Source organism: Cajanus cajan, chromosome 2, assembly GCF_000230855.2.
Source record: "Cajanus cajan strain Asha chromosome 2, NIPB_CcT2T_4, whole genome shotgun sequence".
NCBI lineage: Eukaryota > Viridiplantae > Streptophyta > Magnoliopsida > Fabales > Fabaceae > Cajanus > Cajanus cajan.
The window spans coordinates 5455643-5461354 of NC_138518.1; the positions used below are offsets into that span (position 1 = coordinate 5455643).

The following is a 5712-nucleotide window of genomic DNA, read 5'->3' on the forward strand; positions in this document are numbered from 1 at the left end:
ATTATCTACGGAAAAAAATCCGTAGATAATAAGGTCGTAGATAACATTATCTACGGAAATTTTTCCGTAGATAACGTTATCTACGGATTTTATCTACGGATTTAGAATTTATCTACGGATGCGTTTATCTACGGAATATATCTACGGATGCAGTTATCTACGGAAATTTCCGTAGGTAATTTATCTACGGAAATTTCCGTAGGTAATTTATCTACGGAAATTTCCGTAGGTAAATTATCTACGGAAATTCCGTAGATAACTTACCTACGGAAATTTCCGTAGGTAACTTATCTACGGAATTTCCGTAGATAACTTACCTATGGAAATTTCCGTAGATAAATTACCTACGGAAATTTCCGTAGGTAACTTATCTACGGAATTTCCGTAGGTTATTTATCTACGGAAATTTCCGTAGGTAACTAATTTCAACATTGCATGAATTATTTTGTTTACCTTTCCACACCAATCTTTATAAATAGTTTTACCTGGTCAGAAATATTAATAAAATCACTTATCAGGTTTCTTTAAATATCTTATAATCACAATATGAAATCAAACATCTTTAAAATCTAAATACTCATAGCAATTATGCATAATTAGTTTCCATGTCATAGTGTAAAATAAGACTATTTTTGCATAAAATTATACATAATAAGGATCCAGCCACCAAAAACACCATTGTTTCCCACAGATAAGGATCCTTAGGGATCACAACAGGTTCAGGGTACTCTGACCAAGTAGAAGTCACAAGAGACAAGCCTAAACCAATGAGGGTATTGAAGATAGGACCGGCATAGCAACCTGATATTGCTACTTGAACACATACATAGAGTATGTGTGCATAAACTTCTCCAATAGCGTTTTTAAGAGAAAAAAATCAAAACAAAAATCAAACACATTTCTTCAATCATTCATCACAACCAAAACAAAACATAAATTCTGCTAAATTAAGTTAAATACTCCAACTCACAGGTAAAAGCAGGAAGATCAGATCTCTTCAACACCCTCAGCCTCTTCACTGTCGACACAAACATGCTGCCAAGAAAACACATTAATATGGTAAGTGAGATTATGAACGAACAATAGATTATGAACGAACAAACTTTGGATGACACATACTAGTTGCCTACAATTATGAAACAACACTAAAATTACAACTAATGTTTTAACATGTGGTAAAATTTACCCATGTTATGAGGTAAAAGTCAGCTGTACAAGTTAGAAACAAAGTTTTAACTTTAGATTCCTTCCTGTGTTACATGCTAATAGGAGTACTAAATTTCCATCTAGATCAACACCAGCCTCAATTCAATATTAAAATCAATCTCCCATGCTATCATTATTTGATTATATAAATTCCAAGTTACTATAATTTGATCATTTTATTTATTTCAGGAGTCAATTATTAAAGAACCAATTTGGTCGATCATCTATTACAGTTTATTTATAACATACAGTTTCGAAACTTATTTTATAATAACTATTAATTTTATGCACCATTTTAACTACCACCATTACAATTTTAACTACTGAAGTGATTCCAGTTTTGATTGTTATAGATGACATAAAAGAGGAATATACGAATGCCAAAATAATTGTACTGTACTATTTAGCATTATTCATAAGTTGAGGAAATATAGACTAAAAGTGAAGTGGAGTTGGATTTCTATTCACTTGTTTATCAGTAGCATTCAATATGCTTTTATATACCCACCACTCTAATTGTTTGGGTGCTAAGTTTTAAAAATCCTTTGAAATGTTTCTGACTAGTTGACTATCATTCCCAAAGTTCTCACTATAGACTACAAAGGCAATTAAATTATTACCGACATATTGTTTCCAATAACTAAATTATAAACACAAAATTAAAACAATAACACAGGAAAGCCGAATTGACTCGCTGGCATGGAAAAAAATATTGAATTGAATAAACAAGAGTATATTCCCCACTTCCTACCAATAAACCCGTATTGACTTTCTTTTCCTCTTCCTTGTTTTGATTTCCACCAGCACAGGAATCTCTTTGACCAGAATAGCAGCTAGAACAGCCAATGTGAGATAAATTCAACTCTGCATCAAGCTCCATTGTCACAAAAGAATGAAAAAATATGAAAGCTAATTATTATAAAAGATCAGTATTTTACTTTAAAAAAATTTGTTAGCTGAAAAAAGATTGACTATTAGTATAAGCTAGTGACTATTCAATTGCGGTAATCAAGATTGAGATTTAGGCTTAGTTTAGATTAGCATCTAGCTTGAGAGCCTTTTGATTGAGATAGGTATTTGATTCCTTAACTTGCAAAAAATCCCTTGTAACTTTATAGGTGTTTGTGAAAAAATTAAATGAGAAAGTTTGTGAAAAAGTCGATATTACATAAGGTAATTTTGACTTACATATGAGGATCCTTGCAGCACTTGATTTTGTCTTCGTAGTTCAAATAAGTCCTTGCAGCACTTGCTAGTAAATTCTTATGTTGTAAATATATCAAATCAGGAACCTGATAAACCTGAAACAGAGGCTATCGTCAACATTGTAAAAAAATATCACAAGCCAATGCAATTATGGTCTTGTGGTTGTTGAATTTACTTCTCCATGTATGATTAAAAGAAAATTTCTAGCCACACTCTATTTATCATCCTCTTTCTTATACTCTAATATACGATCAATGAGAGTTGAATGTTTCCAATCATGCGTTATTGGGTCACTATTAGATCATGCATAAAATGAGACTCACAAAATTTATAATTTTTAATCTATTTCAACTAATAATAAGAAAAATATTAAGAAGAAATCGTTAGAAGGTGTCTTTTATTAGCATTCCTGGCGATTATATTTAGTAATAGAACAATCATATTTTCTAAAAAAAATCAATTTTTCATGTGTCTACTCAAACACATATAAATCCATTCACTCAAACCCATTCTTTAACCAAAGTCAACTTTGCAAAATCAGGCTCATATAGAATAAAGTTTGCAAACCCAAATCCAAGCACAAACTACGTTATTTAAAAATCAATTTATTTGGATAATACAACAATCACATTGTTAGACATTTTGAATCACTACAAATAGAATATAAAATAAATAAATTAGATGCTTTAAACGACATACTGGACACAGAATGAAGCATCGCAAAAACAAAACAGAGGGCTATATCAACTTTGCAAAATCAGGCTCATACAGAATGATGAAACAGAGGAAACAGAGGAAACCCTAAAATGAAACAAATACCTTCACAAGGGAGTCGCACAATAGGACGACTGCGTTTCCGAAAACCTCCTCCGGGAGTTCCTCCACACCCTAAAACATTAGCACCCACGCATTTGTACAAGATGAGAGAGGCAAAAACAACCAAAACACAAAATGAAGATACGCACCTAAAATGACTTCCCTGTGTTGCCCTTCGTCGAATACGACTTCAATGTTTCCTTCGAGGGTTGTTGAAGATAAACAAGCGTTTTAGGTTTCACTGAGTTGAGAGGGTTTGGGTCTTACGGTGTGCGAGAGAGAGCGTTCTAGAGTGAGCAAGAGGTAGGGTTCGAGAGTGCATTTGAGAGTGTTTCAGAGGGTCAGCAACTATACTCATTTTAATTTTATAATTTTTATTTTAAAAAGTATTAATTAAGTTTTTATTTATTCAAATTTATTGAATTTGATTTATTTTAAAATTAAATTTACTCTTATTTTTTAAAAATAATTGAAGTTAAAAGGAAAGAAATTTGATTAAATTAATATATTTTAAAAAATTAAAGACTCAATTGAGTATTTTCAAAATAAATTTAATATTTAAATAAGAAAATTAATTATTGAATCTTTTAAAAATAAGAGAACCAAATTTAACTTAAAAAATATTAAATAAATTATATAAATTATTATATAATATAAGAAATATTTATAATTAATATAAATAGAAATATAAATTATTAATTGTTATATTAGTTTTTATTTGTTAAAAAAATTCAATCTTTAATTTGTTTCTTACGTTTAATAACATTATTTTTATTTTAGAAGGTATCAATTAAGTTTTATTTATTAAAATATGTTAAATAAGTTATTTTTTAATTAAGTAAACATTGATTAAATTAATCTTATTTTTAAAAATTAAAGATTCAATTCAAGTTTCTCAAAAATATATAGTAATATAACATTATAAGATCTTATCATATAAAAACTTATTATATAAGATCTTAAACAAGTATTATTTCTTAAAACATATCATTATTCATTGATCTTATTACATAAAAATTTATTATATAATATCTTAAATAAGTTATTTCTTTAAATATATCCTTATTTATCGGATGTTTAATAGTAATATAATTTGTTCAAATCTTTATTAATATGATTCGCTGAATATCTAATTAAAACTTACATCGTATAAAATCCAAATTAAAGAAAAAGGTAACAAACACATGTACCATGACAACTAATAAACTAAAAAACCATAAACAGAAAATGAAACACAAAAGGAAAGCAAATTATATATATATATATATATATATATATATATATATATATTAAAGAAGATGGATCTTTTTACTCTAAGAGTTACATAGACTTACTCCGTTCAATAACTCATTTTCTCTATGAAATTTCAATTATCTAACCGTTCAATTTAAAGTTCTTAATGCATAGATCAAATATGTAAATTGTTAGAAAATTTAAAAATCATTTGATACTTCGTTTCATTAATTTTAATCAATGTATAAAATGATTCTATGATTATCCGTCAATTTGAATTAATGAAATGAAGTATCAAATGATTTTTAAATTTTTTACAAATTTGTAAATTTGATCTATGCATTAAAATTTTTAAATTGAACAGTTTGATCGTTAATAATAATTAAAAATTATTTATTTATTTAGGTTATCACATACCATTATACATTTCATGTCTTTAAATCTTTTAATAAAAAGTTAAATTAATAACTAAAAATTATTTATTTATTTCTTAAGAATTGAGGGTATATAATTATCCATTATTTTGGAGACAAAAATTAGTTACAAGATGACGTATATATATTTCCCTTTATCTATTACTATATACATATAATCAAACAACTATATGTTTAACTATTTTTCTTCCATTCATTTTCTCAGTCTCTCTGTCTCTGTCTCTATATATATATATAGACAAACAGGTTATACTAACAGTAATACCGGGTGTAACTTTTATTAAGTATTACACACCACTCGATAATTAATTATTATATTATGAATAATAATAATATATATATTTAATTAATCTTTAAAAATAATTGAAGTTAAAAGGAAAAGAAATTTGATTAAATTAATATATTTTAAAAAATTAAAGACTCAATTGAGTATTTTCAAAATAAATTTAATATTTAAATAAGAAAATTAATTATTGAATCTTTTAAAAATAAGATAATCAAATTTAACTTAAAAAATATTAAATAAATTATATGAATTATTATATAATATAAGAAATATTTATAATTAATATAAATAGAAATATAAATTATTAATTTTTATATTAATTTTTATTTGTTAAAAAAATTTAATCTTTAATTTGTTTCTTACGTTTAATAAAGTAAAACTGAATTCATCTTTTCTTTATGTTTTCCATTAAATATGGTACACAAAAGTTAAAGCTATTCATTATTCTAAATTATATTTTAATTAAAAATAATTTTTTAGTAAATAAAAAGTATTATAATAAATAATTAAACTAAAAAAAATAAATTTTAT

The 5712-nt window shown here is 26.1% G+C and overlaps 1 long non-coding RNA gene across 3 annotated transcripts; it reads right to left on the bottom strand.

Moving 5' to 3' along the window:
* Window positions 1-971: 971 nt before the first annotated feature.
* Window positions 972-5482, bottom strand: LOC145954117 (uncharacterized). 3 transcript variants are annotated; one of them, XR_014431282.1, is made up of 5 exons: window positions 3378-5482; window positions 3232-3300; window positions 2395-2507; window positions 1958-2070; window positions 972-1035 (listed from the first exon to the last, which is right to left on the bottom strand). It is a non-coding gene; the product is annotated as an uncharacterized LOC145954117 (long non-coding RNA). The 3 variants fall into 3 exon arrangements; XR_014431281.1 differs by lacking the exon at window positions 972-1035 and having other exon boundaries at window positions 1060-2070; XR_014431280.1 differs by lacking the exon at window positions 972-1035 and having other exon boundaries at window positions 1060-2507.
* Between the last annotated feature and the right edge of the window lie 230 nt (window positions 5483-5712).